Source organism: Schistocerca nitens, chromosome 7 (genome assembly GCF_023898315.1).
Source record: "Schistocerca nitens isolate TAMUIC-IGC-003100 chromosome 7, iqSchNite1.1, whole genome shotgun sequence".
NCBI classification, from domain to species: Eukaryota; Metazoa; Arthropoda; class Insecta; order Orthoptera; family Acrididae; genus Schistocerca; species Schistocerca nitens.
In genome coordinates, this window is record NC_064620.1 from 461,583,509 (window position 1) to 461,599,206 (window position 15,698).

Sequence of the window (15,698 nt, forward strand, 5' to 3'; positions counted from 1 at the left end):
TCCCTCGTAGCGCATGGGCTCCATCCGTTGTTACACTGGTCAGGCGTTCCCATTTTAAACCCATTGAGTTTAACACGTTTTCCTCGACTAGAAAAATATCCAAACCCGTGGTTGTGTCTTATAATGGTATAAGGTAGAGAGTCGCGGCGGGCGGTCGGGCGGTCCGCACGGCCAGCTAAGCGATATGGCTCGGCCACTGGGACAACATACGAATTCGCCCGGGGCGCTGGCCGCGGGCGATTGCGGGTGCTAGCGGCCCAGGGGCACAGTTTGGACGAGCCTGCCTTAAAAGCTATGAGCTATTGTTGATCTTCGGTACTTTGGAACAAAACTCTTCTGATGAACAAGTGCTGTAACTTTTAAGGTATGCATTTTAGAGCACAAGTTTACTGGACTTTTTTGTCTCGTTTTGGTCCATTTTATCACTTCCCAAAATATGAAAAGCAAAGAGCTTGCATTAGAAGAGATTTGCTTCACTGTATCGAAGATGAAAAATTGCTCGTAGCTCTTACGGTATGCAGTTTCGACCCTACGTTTACTCAGAGTTTTTTGCTTCTAGTATCGTGTACTTTCAACTGTATGCATTTACACCATTAATTATGATACATCCTGTATATTGTTTCAGCAACCCAACCATACTTACGCAGAAACAAATTTAAAATCATTAAAAATATACCCGTTCACTACAACTGAATAAATAACAATATGCACTAAAACACAATGAGATGCTAGAAATGTATCCCCTTTATACCTGAGCAGTTTTAGCACTGTGACGCGTGAAAGTGTAACATACGTGTCTTCAGAAGAGCTAATGATTCGTAGGCGCTACACGATTATCAACGGCCTTTACCAGTTGGACACTCTTCCTTCTCTTTGTACAGTGGAAGCGAGAGAGGGTATGGACCTTGCAATGGGATGCGCGCGCATCGTTAATCGCTGGTGCTGGGAAGTTACAGGAGTATTGCATGAGTCGGACCAGCCCCTGTGGCCTTCCGAACTGGCGCCTGTCACGTTCACAGCCGATAATGCTAAGTGCCCCAGGTTAACAGCACGCTGTACAAACTGAAATTGCAGAAAAAATGTATACCAAGAAATTTTAAATATAAATAACTGCGTCTCATCCTTAACCGTAATCGGCGATTACAGCAGTTACTAGCATGCATCGCACCTGGTATCATGAACACTGAATAAATTTTCAGCTGTTAAGACCGCACGTTGCACGTGATTTCAGAGACTTTTTAAAACTGTTGAATATTGACTCGTCTTATAAGTAATGATAATAAGTTAGGCACATGTAATTATATGAAGTTGTAGATCCATGTGTTAATTTAATGTGAGGTGAAATATCGACGCGTACTACCACTGCATCATCTGATTTACGTCTGTGTCGCTAACAATGTTTAGGCTGGGATGTGTCAGTTTTAAAATGGTGACGAATGTGAGCACTTGTAATCGGCACAATAACGCGTGTGCACATAGCTGTTATTTTAAAATTGATGTGCCGACTTCTACAATAGCTGACGATACCAACATGGACATACATTGTATAGAACCACTTGATGTACTGAAGGAGAAGATTGTGTAATGATGTAAACAAAGGAATGTCGTTATTCCATGTATTGCAAATCTTGGATACAATTATGTGTGCTGTCATGCTAGTTTCTGCATCCTAGCATATTCGGTCACTTCTTTTGCAGAAGATGGAAACAGAGAACTGGTGAAACAGGTGATCTGTACGAATAAACGATTTTAGAGAACTTGGCAGCTGAAAATTTTTTCAGTGTTCACTTCCCATTGTACCAATTACTAGGGTTTCTCTCGTTCCATTCGCTTACGAAATCCTGGAAGATGGATTGCTTAAACATCTCTGTGCGCTATAACTGCGCTAATCTTTCTCACGATACCTAACGGTAGCCGTACGTAAGGAATTGTGGAATATTTCTAAACTCCTCATGTAAAGGTGTCTAGTGAAACTTCTTAAATAGGCTTTAGGAAGACAGTTGCCATCTCTCTTCAGATGTCGGCCAGTTCAGTTTCTCCGGGACTCCCGCGAGTCAAATAAATCAGTCATCACTTAACACTTCCGGTCCGAGATGCCGTGGTCCATACATAAGTCTCTCCCCTGACGTTTCGCCTTCGACTGTTGAAGGCATCCTCCGAGGGCAATCGGCGAACTGCAACTAGAGCGCGAGTGAGCGCCGCATATATAAGCCATCCATAGAGCGTCGCTATCAATCACGTGACGTCGGCTGTGCTATGATCTCTGATATTGCCAACTTTCTCAATTGAAATTAATCGATTGTTACGCTGAGGCTGCAATGTTGACATCCATATCTTATCCATCTTAATGCTTCATCTTTTCTATTAAAATTATTGCAGTGTCTGGCAAGCTCAATGGCTTCTCTGTATATTCGCGCATAATAATGCGACGTCCTTGCTGTGACGATCGTCTCACTAAACTTTATTTCATGATCACCTTCCTGAAACACATGTTCTACTACAGCCGATTTATCAGTATGTCCGAGGCGGCAGTTCCTTTTATGTTCATCCAGACGGGTGTTGACGCTTCTTTTTGTTGTACCTATATAGACCTTTTCAAAACTGCACGGAATTTCATAGACACCTGGTGTAGCTAGAGGATGTCGTTTATCTTCTGCGGATCTTAAACATTCTTTTATTTTCGTAGTGGGTCTGAAAACAGTTTCCACATCGTACTTGCTTAAAATTCTGAATCGTAAGAAGACTTTCCCCTTGGTTTGGTGTCGATCCTCGTCCGTCCTGGTAGTCAGTCTAGGGTGTAGTGCACGATCTATCTCTCTGTTGGAATACCCATTTTCCTTGAAGGTCGCTCTAAGGTGTTCAATCTCATCATCTAAGTGAGCTGGTTCACATTTTTTGTGCTCCATGTCTATTAATGTTTTAATCACCCCTCTTTTATGTTTTGGGTGGTGGTTAGAATCTTTCTCTGTATGTGTGTCTTTTCTGAAACCCTTATGACCCAATGATCCGTCCTCTCGTTTGATTACAGTCACATCTAAGAAGTTCAGGAGACCATCGATTTCTTTTTCCATAGTGAATTGAATTCTTGGATTAATACTATTCAGATGTAACAGGAAGGCATCCAGTTCCTCTTCCCCATGAGTCCCTATAACAAATGTATCGTCTACATAACGATACCATCTGGCTGGTCTTTTTCTATCTGTTTGCAGCGCCCGTTGTTCAAGTTCTCCGTGAACAAGTTTGCCACAGCTGGACTAAGAGGACTTCCCATAGCCACCCCGTCAATCTGTTCTGCCTTCCGCAGTCGAAGGCGAAACGTCAGGGGAGAATCTTATGTACGGCATCTCAGCCCGGAAGTGTTAAGTGATGACAACACCTGCCGTGAAAGCCCTCAGTCTATGATCAAATAAATCAGTGATCAACCATCCTATGCCATTTCGTATATACATTCAGTATCAGCTGTTGTATCACCGAATTTTTCAGCCGTCTAAACAGGTCATGGAAGACAGAAAGCCTATTAGAAACCGTTCAAAATAATTGAAGATGCATTGTGCATATGTAGTGGAGAAGACCAAACTACTGACCAACTGCTTGTCGACTGCAGCAGTTTAACGACAGAGAGGATATTATCAGGTAGCAAACAACTGAAAAAGGAGGACGATGGCCCATCAATATATCTGCCTTAATTTGCAGATTCACAACATATTATTACAACTTTTGTAGCCAGATAACATTCGCAGTTGTAGTTTCATATACGTCTTGAAACACTTGAATGTATGCTAGAAATATGACAGGTTTATATTCATACCTCATACAGCCATTTCAGTCTGGAACCGCGCGGCCGCTACGGTCGCAGGTTCGAATCCTGCCTCGGGCATGGATGTGTGTGAGGTCCTTAGGTTAGTTTGGTTTACGTAGTTCTAGGTCTAGGGGACTGATGACATCAGATGTTAAGACCCGTAGTGCTTTGAGCCATTTGAACCATTTTACCGAACGGTCTTAATCACACAAACGTCTCACTAAGTCGTCGTATGTTTCTTGCTATTGGGGATGATAACAAGAGCTGCTCGGCCTTGAGTGAGGTGGGGTCGCCGTGTTGCGGTAGGCGATCCTTTCTGTGAAGGGCGTGATGATGCCATTTGAAGAATTAGTACTTACCTCTGCCATCGTGGTCGCGTGTTGCCAAGAGAGTGGCACGACCCGCCATCACTCGCGACCCTTTACGACAATTGGCTCTGGCACAGAAGTGACGCAACGATGAATGACGTACCCGAATTTGTCGTCGAAGTTAAGATCGACTCGATGCCCAGGTGGGTCAGAGCCAGTGTTGCCACCAGAGGTAGCAGCTCTGTAGACTGCATTTGGCACCCTGTGCAGCCGCAGCTCACCTACATACTGGTATTTAATTGTGTGTTCTTCCTACTATGCTACTGAGACGTTTGTGCGCCCGTAACGACTGCTGCCGCTCCGTAAACTTTTGTGGTCTTTGTTTTATAGCGACGGCTTCCCTGGCATCTGGCGAGGGGCACCCTTGCGGCTCTATGAAGGGACTTAATCGCACGCGTGACTCTGTAATTCGTCTTATCTTGTGGGCTATCCAGGATGATAAAAAGGGTTACTAGCCCAGGAGTGATGTCTGGTGGCCGTGTTGTGGTTGGCAATCCTTCTTGAGTGCCGATGTCATACGAAGAATTACTGCTTATCTCTTCCATCGTGATCCTAGGTTTGCGTCTTCTGTCTTTCGAGTTCACATTTCTGCTGCTTGGGTTGGTGGATGTTGCCCTACCAGCTTTCCTTTATCACCAAAGACCGGCATGGAGAACTGATGATGAGCATTTAATCTCGTGTATGATTTGACAAGATTGGCATAAACATCTGTTAATTTATCGAGCCCTGTTACATATATTCGTTCTTGGGTTCTCGCACATACATCTTCATAATTTTTGCTAGTGGCTATGATTTTCTCCAGTATCGTGAATGTCGATCAGCATCCCTGATAATCGGAACATGTCCAAGTTATTCCTTTATTCTTGAAACTGCTGTAGAAAGCCATATACTTTGAACAGTACAAGTCCCATTATTATATGGTATAATTAACCTTAAGTGCAAATACTGATTCTTATAAAACTGTATGAGTGTATCACTGTGCATAATTAGGTGTTAAAAATTGTTATAAAACAGTTATACCTCCAACTGCCTGTTAACTCTAAAGCTCTCGTGACTCGAGTGTTAAATCGGCACGGTTTCTCTTGCTTAAAATTCATATTCCAAAGTAAAAGACTAGAATGCAATCTGCAATTTATTTCTGTTGTATAATTTTATTTGCATGTTGTTTTTGTTTTAGATCCTGAACTGAACCAAGTAACTGTGTGATGCATGGGATGAACTCAAGCCGGTCACCTTATGTTGGCGAATGCATTCATTTCCAGCTCCCTTTTAATACTTATTTAGATCTGTTATTTTTGTAGTCTCTGTGTGAAATGGATATTTTATTGTTTTTCTACATGTTTGTGAGATTTAAAGATACAGATGTGCTAAAAATTAAAAAGAAGATGAATTAAATTTCTGAAATGTTTAACAGCAGAGTCTGAAAACTTTTTCTGACTGAAGTCTTGTCTGTTGTTCCAGTAAGCCTACTGTAAATATTCAGGCCTTATTTGCTTATGGTATTTGGTGCCACTGAGGCAAAATAAAGATGTCAAACTTTCGTATTTGGTGTGTCCAGCAAGTTACCACTCCCAGATGCAAGCTCCTTACTATTTCAACTACATACTGATAATAAGTAAACTTTTCTTATTTTCTTTGGTTTCTGATGATCGGAGGTGAATTAAATAAGCAAACGAAAACACACTGATAGAAATTGGAAAGTGGTAATTTGACGCCCTCCTCCACATGCAGCTGTGGTGATGTTTATGTGGGTACCACCAAAACAACTGTTTCTAAACGTTTGGAAGAGCACAAGGGAAATTGTAGAAGAGGAGAAACGGAACGATCAGCTGTTGTGGAGCATGCTTTCCAGCCAGGGAACCACAATATTCGTTTCGAGGAGACGCAAGTACTAGCGGCCACGAGCGGATACTACGAAAGGCTCTACAGGGAGGCAATCGAAATCGCTAAACACCCAAATAATTTCAACCGAAAGGAGGAGGGCGTCAAATTAAACGGTATATGGATGCCGGTGTTAAAGAAGATGTGTACCACTCGTCCACTACTGGGTGATGGCAACGGCGATCGACGGCGACGGACAGCGGCCAATTGCACTGACGTTTTCAAAACACGTGACGTCACGCCGCGGCGCGGGGGCGCGCGGACACGGAATTTAGCGGCAGTCAGTAGCGAGCCAGTGTGTGTGTTGGACCATCAAGCTACGGACCCCCTTGAAGATGTCTCCCGCAGTCGGAGACGAAACGTTCGGAATCACCTCAGAATTCATCAACCGACCACGGCATAACAGCCCGGATAATTATAATGGACATGATATTTCCGGCCGTGAAAGTTTACATTTTAGTATCTTCTTAAGTCACCTGCCACTGCCCCTTCTCTTAATATGCCCAAACCACTGATGACTTTTGTTCACTGTTTTGTTTCACTACAGTTTTATCTCACATTTTAGATTTTTAGATTTAATTTTTACGGGTAATCTGCAAGACTCTTGTCATAAAATCTAATTCCACTCCCCTGAACTTATGCTTCATTTGTTCCTGAGTCGACACATTTCTGCACGTTAAGTAGGATCCTCTTTTTATTTGTATGAAACATGAAACAGAGAATGGGGAAACAAAAGGAAGGGTTGGTGGTATTTCGTGGCTTCCAGCCGCACTGGATATTGACGAAAGTCAAAAATTCGTTCCGGACGGGAACACCACTCAAATATATACAATGCTGTCTTTTGTCTGTTGACTAGTGCCATTGTTTCAAATTACTCTATGTAGGAACTTCGCTGCTCGTTAATCCATCACTACTTTGGTCTCAATATCTTTGTCGTAAGTTCTGTTACTGGATATAACAGTACCTAAATATTTAAAATTGTCATATTTTTAGTTTTTCCATCTTCGAGAACTAAATCTGATCCTCGTTTACCAAAACACTTATTTTTTCCTGTCAAAATTAATTTTTACACCCCATCTTGCGTATTTTTTCTGCAATTTATCCAACATGTGTTCCACACCGTGTATGCTGTTTGTAAAAATTATTTGGTCATCTGCAAAAAGTAGTGGAAGCATTTTGTCCTGTCTAGCGAATATACCAACACCTGAACAATTCTAGTACCATGCCTCCAGCGTTTGGTGTGTGTGTGTGTGTGTGTGTGTGTGTGTGTGTGTGTGTGTGTATTAATAAGTAAAGGGGATAGACTAAAACTTTGATTAAGGCCTCTGGTAGTTCTAAAGCCTTCAGTTACTCTAAGTTCCGTCTTAACTGCTTCTGTCTCCTTTTACATTCTCGTAAGTATATTAATCCATTTATACCGTACTTTTAACGTCTTCATGATGGATGCAGTCTCAAATCTCGGGATGCTGTCGTATGCTTTTTCTAAATCCACAAATGTCATGTGCATTTCTACGTTCTTTTCAACTACTGATCTAAGTGGATGTTATCGAATGATAATCTACCAGCCCTAAAAGCACTTCGACACTCTGAGGGGCCGGCCGGAGTGGCCGTGCGGTTCTAGGCGCTACAGTCTGGAACGGAGCGACCGCTACGGTCGCAGGTTCGAATCCTTCCTCGGGCATGGATGTGTGTGATGTCCTTAGGTTAGTTAGGTTTAATTAGTTCTAAGTTCTAGGCAACTGATGACCTCAGAAGTTAAGTCGCATAGTGCTCAGAGCCATTTGAACCACTCTGAGGGATTTGTCATCCCTTCTGAGGGTATCACACTAATTCTCTTTTAATTTGAACAGGACTCCTTTTCCCCTTCTTTATAGATAAAAGAAGTGTTCATCTCTCTAGGTGTATCCTCCACTTGTTCTGTTTCATTAAAAATTACACACAGATATTCTACTAAGTTTTCACCTCCGTGTTTCAAGAATTCCATTCTAACATTCCCTGGCATAAACCTGACAGCCACAAACAGAAACGAGACTCGTCGTCGAACGTCACAGAATGCCACTCAGCGTCCGAATTGACTCTGGCCCTGTACCGTGTAAGTCCCTATTGCGTGTAATATCGTAGTCTATGTCAGCACAGCTACTAGACTTCTCATTTCAGTCTCTACAAATCTCTTCTCGATGGTCCGTGGTGACTTTCTACCTGTAATCTCTGCCCAGACTTCACTCTTGTCATTCGTCTCTTCATGAGAACCAGTACAACAATCCTACGCTCTTCTTGTGAAGTATTCCCTAAGCTTGGAAGAATCTCTAAGATTGTAAACGCAAGAACGAAGTGCTCGGATTAAAAAGGATGTAAGACAAGGATACAGTCTTTGACCTCTACTGATCAATCTATACATGGAAGAAGCGATGATGGAAATAAAAGAAAGGTTGAAGAATGGAGATAAAATTCAGGGTTTAAATATGTTGATGATAAGATTCGCTGATGACATTGCTGTCCTCAGTGAAAGTGAAAAAGAATTACAGGATCGGTTGAATGGAATGAATAGTCTGATGTGTACAGAATATGGTTTGAGAGTAAACTGAAAAAAGGCAAAGGTAATGAGATGTAAAAAAAGTGAACCTCCAGTAGAATTGGTAGCACACAATAGTGTGACGCTTCTGGAAGGGTCCGCGCCTACTCTTGTTGCCTCGGTGTTGTAATGAGTCCATATTGTCGCTACTACTGTGATCATTACACTACAATCAAGTGTCTGTGCGATATGTCGGTAAGATGTCCCGATGTACCTCTATCCAGTGACTGAACTATAATCAGTGTCCGATTGATAAACTGCAAGTGCACGTCCTCTGAGTATTCTGTGTTGAGATAACGACCTGGCAAGTTCCAGTAACGGCAGACACACACACAATAGCCACCACGTTCTCTCGTCATTCCTCTCTTTGGAATTACTGTTTTGTGTACTGAAAATAAGCATGGATGAGGGTGAAATTTTAGTCCGCTTATCGTATAGGCATGGAAATACTAAGTATCAGTTTGCAAACTTACGGTCAAGATGATCATGGCGTAATGCTCTTCCATTTCGCTCAGTCAATAAAAATTTGTTTTTCGTTGCGCAGGATGGGAACTGCAAATGTTATGCTATCGGGCAAAGTGGCTCAATGGCTAGAACGCTAGACATTGAATCGGGATGAGCATGGTCCAAAGTGTCGCTTGGTCACCCGTGTTTAGGTTTTTACGATTGTCGTAGTTTTATTAAATCTTGTAAGCATCTTGCATAGCTGTCTTCCGCTCGCAGCGAGTCGAGTGCTTGTGAGTATAACATCTTTGAAAAGGAATTCGGGGCATTGAGTTGTGGGTCGTTGACCAGTGGAGTCTGAGGTGAAAGTAAATGGTTTTTCATAGGTTGGATTTTTTTTAAAGATGTGAACAATGCAGTTAGCTAAAAAAATTCAAGTAACTGAAACATCCATCAAATCGTTTGAAAGTGTTGATCCTCTTCGTGTTTGTCCCCTGCTCACTAGGTTCGTGTTTTAGGTTACATTGCGCAATAGAGATGAGAGGACAGAGAGTTCTGGCGACGTATGTGAGCGACGTGGAGAAATCCCTACGGCCAAACAGCTTACGGATGTGTTTACGCCTCAGCAGCAGGCGAATGCAAAATATCAATAAAGTCTGGCTGTAATTGACGTCGGTAGTCGCTTTTAAGGAAAACAGTGAAATTTCCTTTGGTTGTAGCCGTTTATCCGCTTGTAACCTGTTTAGGCTGATTTAGGATCACACGTTAATCGTGTCTCGGCTGCATCTTATCCCTCATCTTTCTACAACCATGCACTGCCTTCAATGGCTTGCAACTATAAGTCATTAAATTGCAACCTGCTCCTTATTACAACTTAGTACAAAACGAGTAAACCTCCCCTCTCCATGCCACGATTCGTTAAAGAATCGAACTCCCATACGTGTAAAGATTGTTAGAAGTCGCTAAATACTCTAATTATCAAACGCATGAGTATAGTCTCCGATTTAGGAAACTATATCAACGTTTATGATATCGTATCTCCTCAACTATATCTCGTGCAATGATTAATTTTACAAGTACATTCAGTGCTATATGTGGAAACCGTTTGCAAATTGTGTCGCGAATAGAATTAGTTGTAAAGAAGCAATAAATTAAAAAGTCATGCCCGATGCTGAAGGTTTAGAGTACGAAGAACCAAAACGGTAAATGATAAAATCTTTTCCTCTCATTATTTAGTGGGGTGTTGTCAGCAACAAAAAGTTTTGAGAAGATCTGAAATTATGTTTAAAGTTTTATGCAAGTCGCCAAACGTTCTCATCCTCAAATACTGAATGAATACAGTATGGATAATTTGCGCACTTTGTGTTTTGTTGTCGCAAGGCTAACTTCAATACAGCGTTAAAGCTATAACGTAAGATTATACCTCTTAATCAGTAGAGTATGACAGAATATTAACTTTTTAAATTAGGTCAATAATTGAATGATCTGCTCAAAATCAAATTTTTGTTGCCCTTGTAAGCCGTTAGATAGCAGCCTTCAACTGGTACTGGGTGACTGGGTGACCGATTTAATAGGTTCTTATTTTAGAGTACTGAGAGACTAACATCAAAACAAAGGAACACCTTAATAAACATCAGCGATCAATGAAATGCAGCAGGGTGCAGAGAAGCCCCATAAATATTTAAGCTCAGAGTTTCCTTGCAGTCCACATAGCGTGACTCCGACGTCCAACAGGCTCCCAAATACGGTAGCTGCAGCCATCGATCTCCCAGGGAAAATGCTTCCCCTAACAGGTGCGGCTCAACTTCGGGACCTCCCAGACATTTATAACTCTACAGAGTTCATTTATTATTACGTGTCGTTGTGCAACGATGTTTCGTTTCACTTTCAAAGAGAGAGAGAGTGTGTGCGTGACAGACAGAGAGAGAGAGAGAGAGAGAGAGAGAGAGAGGGCAGGGAGCCCGTTTTGTCTTCTTGTCGTTTCTGTCTTCGTTTAGTAACAGAGACTATAGCGTGACTCACAAAGGGGTGCAGATTTTGACGAAATTCTATGGCCGAAGTACAAGGTCATTTAACTGAATGAAAGTGTAATGTTTTGTTCAGCTGATACGTTATTACTTAACAAGTAAACCTCTGATTCTTTGAAGAATCAAACTTCCTTGTATACAACAGCTTCAAACGTCTGATTACATTCCAAGTAGGTTAATGTGCTACATATCCGATGTTAAACATCCAAGAGAGAAAAAGTTTAGAAACGGTTCGAAATTATGCTTAAAGTTTGTTGGAAGTCGCTAAGTGCTCTCATTGTCAAACACTGGATAATGTAGAATGAAATATCCACTCTGCAGCTTAGTGTGCGCTGATATGAAACTTCCTGGCAGATTGAAATTGTATGCCGGATCTAAACTCGAACTTGGGACGTTTGCCTTTCGCGGGCAAGTGCTATACCGACTGAACTACCCAAGCACTACTAACGACCCGTCCTCACAGCTTTACTTCTGCCAGTACCTCGTCTCCTACCCTCCAAACTACACAGAAGCTCTCCTGCAAACCTTGCAGAAATAACACTCCTGGAAGAAAGGATACTGTGGACACACGGCTTAGCCACAGCCTGGTGTATGTTCCCAGAAGGAAATTTTCACTCTGCAGCGGAGTGTGCGCTGATATGAAACTTCCTGGCAGATTACAACTGTGTGCCGGACCGAGACTCGAACTCGGGACCTTTGCCTTTCGCGGGCAAGAGCACTTGCTCGCGAAAGGCAAAGATCCCGTGTTCAAGTCTCGGTCAGGAACACAGTTTTAATCTGCCAGGAAGTTTTACTGGATAATGTAATCTGGCTAATTTTCGCTCCATTTTAAGAAAATTCCTCACACATTTCATTGTCCGTGACGTTATATCTACTGAATTATGTGTCGTACAATAATATAAGTTTTAAATACATTCAATGGTGTATGTGGATATTATCTGCAATCTGTGATGCGAATATAGTTGGTAGTAAAGCAATAATAAATTAAAACGTCATGCCTGTGGCTAAAGTTTTTCTGCATGAACAGCGAAAAACTACTAACCAATAATTTTTTTCCTTACATCAATTTGCGGGAATGTCAGCGAGCAGAAGTTTCGTATGCGTTAGAAATTATGTGTAAAGTTTTTTGGAACTTTATAACTCATTGACTTTGTTAAGCACAAACCGCACGTGGCACGGCAACAGATTCTGTACAGACCAGTCCTCACCAAAGGAAGAGAGAGTAATAAAATCAATCTTTTGATTCTAATCACAGACTCGAACTCCAAATAAAATTCTGAATAAAGTGATACCTAACTGAAACCAGTCGATAAATTAATAAACAAATCATCAAACTTAATTACCGAATTGATACTACTAAAGAAATTTTCCCAAGTCCGTAGACACCACCGAGGTATTGTCTACATAGAGAGGACCACCGGTTGGATGGGCAGTACAAAGTTAACCAAAACTAAAAACTCCTCCCGAACAGGCCATGAAGGCCCAACGGTACCGACCGACCGCCGTGTCATACTCACCACAGGCGTCATTGGATGCGGATATGGAGGAGCATATGGTTAGTTTCCGAGACCGGAGCCGCTACTTCTCAATCAAGTAGCTCCTCAGTTTGCCTCACAAGGACTGATGCACCCCGCTTGCCAACAGCGCTCGGCAGACCGGATGGTCACCCATCCAAGTGCTAGCCCAGCCCGACAGCGCTTAACTTCGGTGATCTGACGGGAACCGGTGTTACCACTGCGGCAAGGCTGTTGGCACAAATTTAATGCTCTCGTTTAATTAATATAGAGAACGCCCAAGATGGCGATATCTAGCTTGTTTTTCTGGCCGATATTTCGAATCGTCATTGAAGCCACACGATGGCAGAGGCACACAAATTTTTCCCACATTCTGAGAATTCTAGTCAGTTCAAGACACCAAACTTGAGGGCCGTAACTCTGGTACTCCAGGCAGCCAGGACAGCAGGAATGGCTCCACTTCTCACCCCCGGTTAGGTTGGCTACATGGACGTTTTCGTGTAGCTTTAAATAACCTGAGGAGCAGCTCTCCAGCCCATTCCGTTGCAGTTTCTAGAGGTGTCAACATCGCAAGGTTCAGTGTACGACAGATACAGCCATTTAATGTTTCCCTTTACTTTGGGAACTGCGTAGTTAGTCATCCGGGAGCCACTCGTGATGTTTAAAGTTGCTAACCACGTCGCAATTACAGTGGTTACGACTGTACTACCGCTACGTCTGCGCAGTAAGATACTGGAGCTGCAGATCGACATTTAGCGCGGTAAGCTGTTTTGGCCGACCTTTGTTAGTTTTATCTAAGCGTGAACCATGGTTAGTTTCTTCTATTACAGTGGAACCCATTATTTCATTTCTGCGTTCTCTCTGGGGACTGATCTTTATTTTGAAAACGGTTTTGTTGCGTGAACTTGTATACTTTGAACTTGTCCTGCATGATGTCTATTACTCGCCAGCGGCTACATTCTGTAAAAGATAATTTACGGAAACTTGCGGCAGGACAGTTTTCATTTACGCGTTCATTTTTGAAAACACGTTTCTGTAGATTATCCCGACTTTCATTGTTTGTAGCTACCCCTATGCCTATTTTGTAAACCAGTCCCTTGCTAGGAACTGAAACACCTGCGGAAGGAACGAAATCCGACGCCTGGGACAGAAGATCCGGAAGTGAGTGATCTGCTAGGGAACAGTGTCAGTCGGTGCTTCTTCGCTAATCTGCTGTAATTAAATCCACCAACAATCAAAGACTATAGACGTGGCAACAGTGATAGAAAATCTAGCCGAATGTACAAACTGGTAAGGTTTCACGCTTATCTTGTCGCCAGGTAAAGGCTTTGTCCTCGTTCTTCTAAAAAAGTAAAAAGAAGCAGCAGATTGTTGGCCTTGAGAATAACAGGCAGACCTCCGAGGTAGGAGATTTTGCTCACTTGCGATGGTTCAGATGGCTCTGAGCACTATGGGACTTACTTTCTGAGGTCATCAGTCCCCTAGAACTTAGAGCTACTTAAACCTAACTAACCTAAGGACATCACACACATCCATGCCCGAGGTAGGATTCGAACCTGGGACCGTAGCGGTTGCGCGGTTCCAGACTGTAGCGCCTAGAACCGGTCGGCCACATAGGCCGGCTGACTTTGTGAAATGTATGAGAGCAATGCACAGAATTCGACTGTCCATTTCTCATAAGCGTCCTTGACAAAAAACAAAAGGCTTTGGTGGCATACACGGTGAATCATTGTGGAATTAAGGCTATATGGAATTTCTTACCATCTCCTTGATGCTCTCAGAAACCAGTATCTAGACGAGAGTTGTTGTATGAGAACATAAAATAGGAACACCCTCTTCCATTACCATTCTGATAGGCGTCAGACAAGCATGCATTTTGTCACCATTCCTTTCTATACTAGTTATAGACTTCATAGTGAGAAAATCTATGGTCAACTCCAACATGGGCATACAGAGGAACAGCAGTCTAGGCTTACGGATTTGAATATTGCTGATGACACTGGAGGAACTCTAAGTATCATCAAATCGCGAGTGTGATATCCGGCTGTGGCAGCTTCTCGCTTCCCATTTTCCACCTCTATCTACTAACCCAATCTCCTTCCTACCTCATAGACCTTCCTGCAATGTTCTTTGCGGAAATCTTCTTTTCCGTCTCCCTTATTGAGTTCGTTTTAAAGTTTGTTCTGGCCACCTCTGGTCTTCCGCCCTTTCTAGAAGGCCGAGCTATAACAGACACTATTTTTCTGTTGAACCGATTATCTTGCTGACTCCCATAATCTCTCATATTTTTGGTCCAGCCTTGACATGCCGCAACTTCATCTTCAAAAGTCTATTTCCATTGCTAGTAGCTTCTCACATATTCAGCTCCAGTATCCCTGTATTATACGCAGCAGCGCTCTCAGCAGCTCATTCAAATGTGATTTGCTTCGTCATTTTTTCTATGCTGCTATTCGAGATATAGCCGTTGATTTGTATTATTTCTGTTTCCCTTGGTCTATTTTATTATTTATGTCAACTGTGCATCCGCTTTTGAATGGCAACTGCACTCCAAAATGTTTGAAAGCGTCACATCCTTCGATTTTTCTCAATTCATGTGTCAAGATCGTCTACAGGTCTTTCTTGTGCTACTATAAATTCAGTTTTATACGTGTTAATTGTCATACCCAATTGCTCATGTTGTTCTTTCAATTTTTGCAGCATGTCGTATGCATCACTGTTATTTCCAGCTACAATAACCTGATCGTCAGAGAAGAGAAGAACGTACAAAGTTTTGCCTCCTGTACAACTTTCTTCTCCATCTCTTTGGGGCTTCTTCTAAGTACATTTTAAACATGGTTGGCGACATAGACGATCTTCGCTGCTGTTGTACAACCTGTATAGAACTGCTGCATTGCTGCATAACGATAGTAAATGTATGCGAAACAGCTGCACTTATTTGGCCGATCAGCAATCTATTTTGTGGAACTCTTTGCACGTCCACAAAGACTAAATGTGTCAGTGCGTGGTTTCTGGTTGTTTCTCTGTGAGAAATGTGATGTTCCTCTTCAGTGCTTAGTACTCAATGATCTGTCTTCGAAACAAACCTTTGAATGA

The 15,698-nt window shown here is 42.4% G+C and overlaps 1 protein-coding gene and 1 pseudogene across 2 annotated transcripts in view; both read right to left on the reverse strand.

Annotated features, from left to right (window-relative positions):
- LOC126194643 (ankyrin repeat and IBR domain-containing protein 1-like) overlaps positions 1 to 15,698 on the reverse strand; it is a 601,659-nt gene that overhangs the window by 554,046 nt on the left and 31,915 nt on the right. The window lies entirely within an intron of this gene.
- Positions 12,727 to 12,844, reverse strand: LOC126196247 (5S ribosomal RNA; annotated as a pseudogene).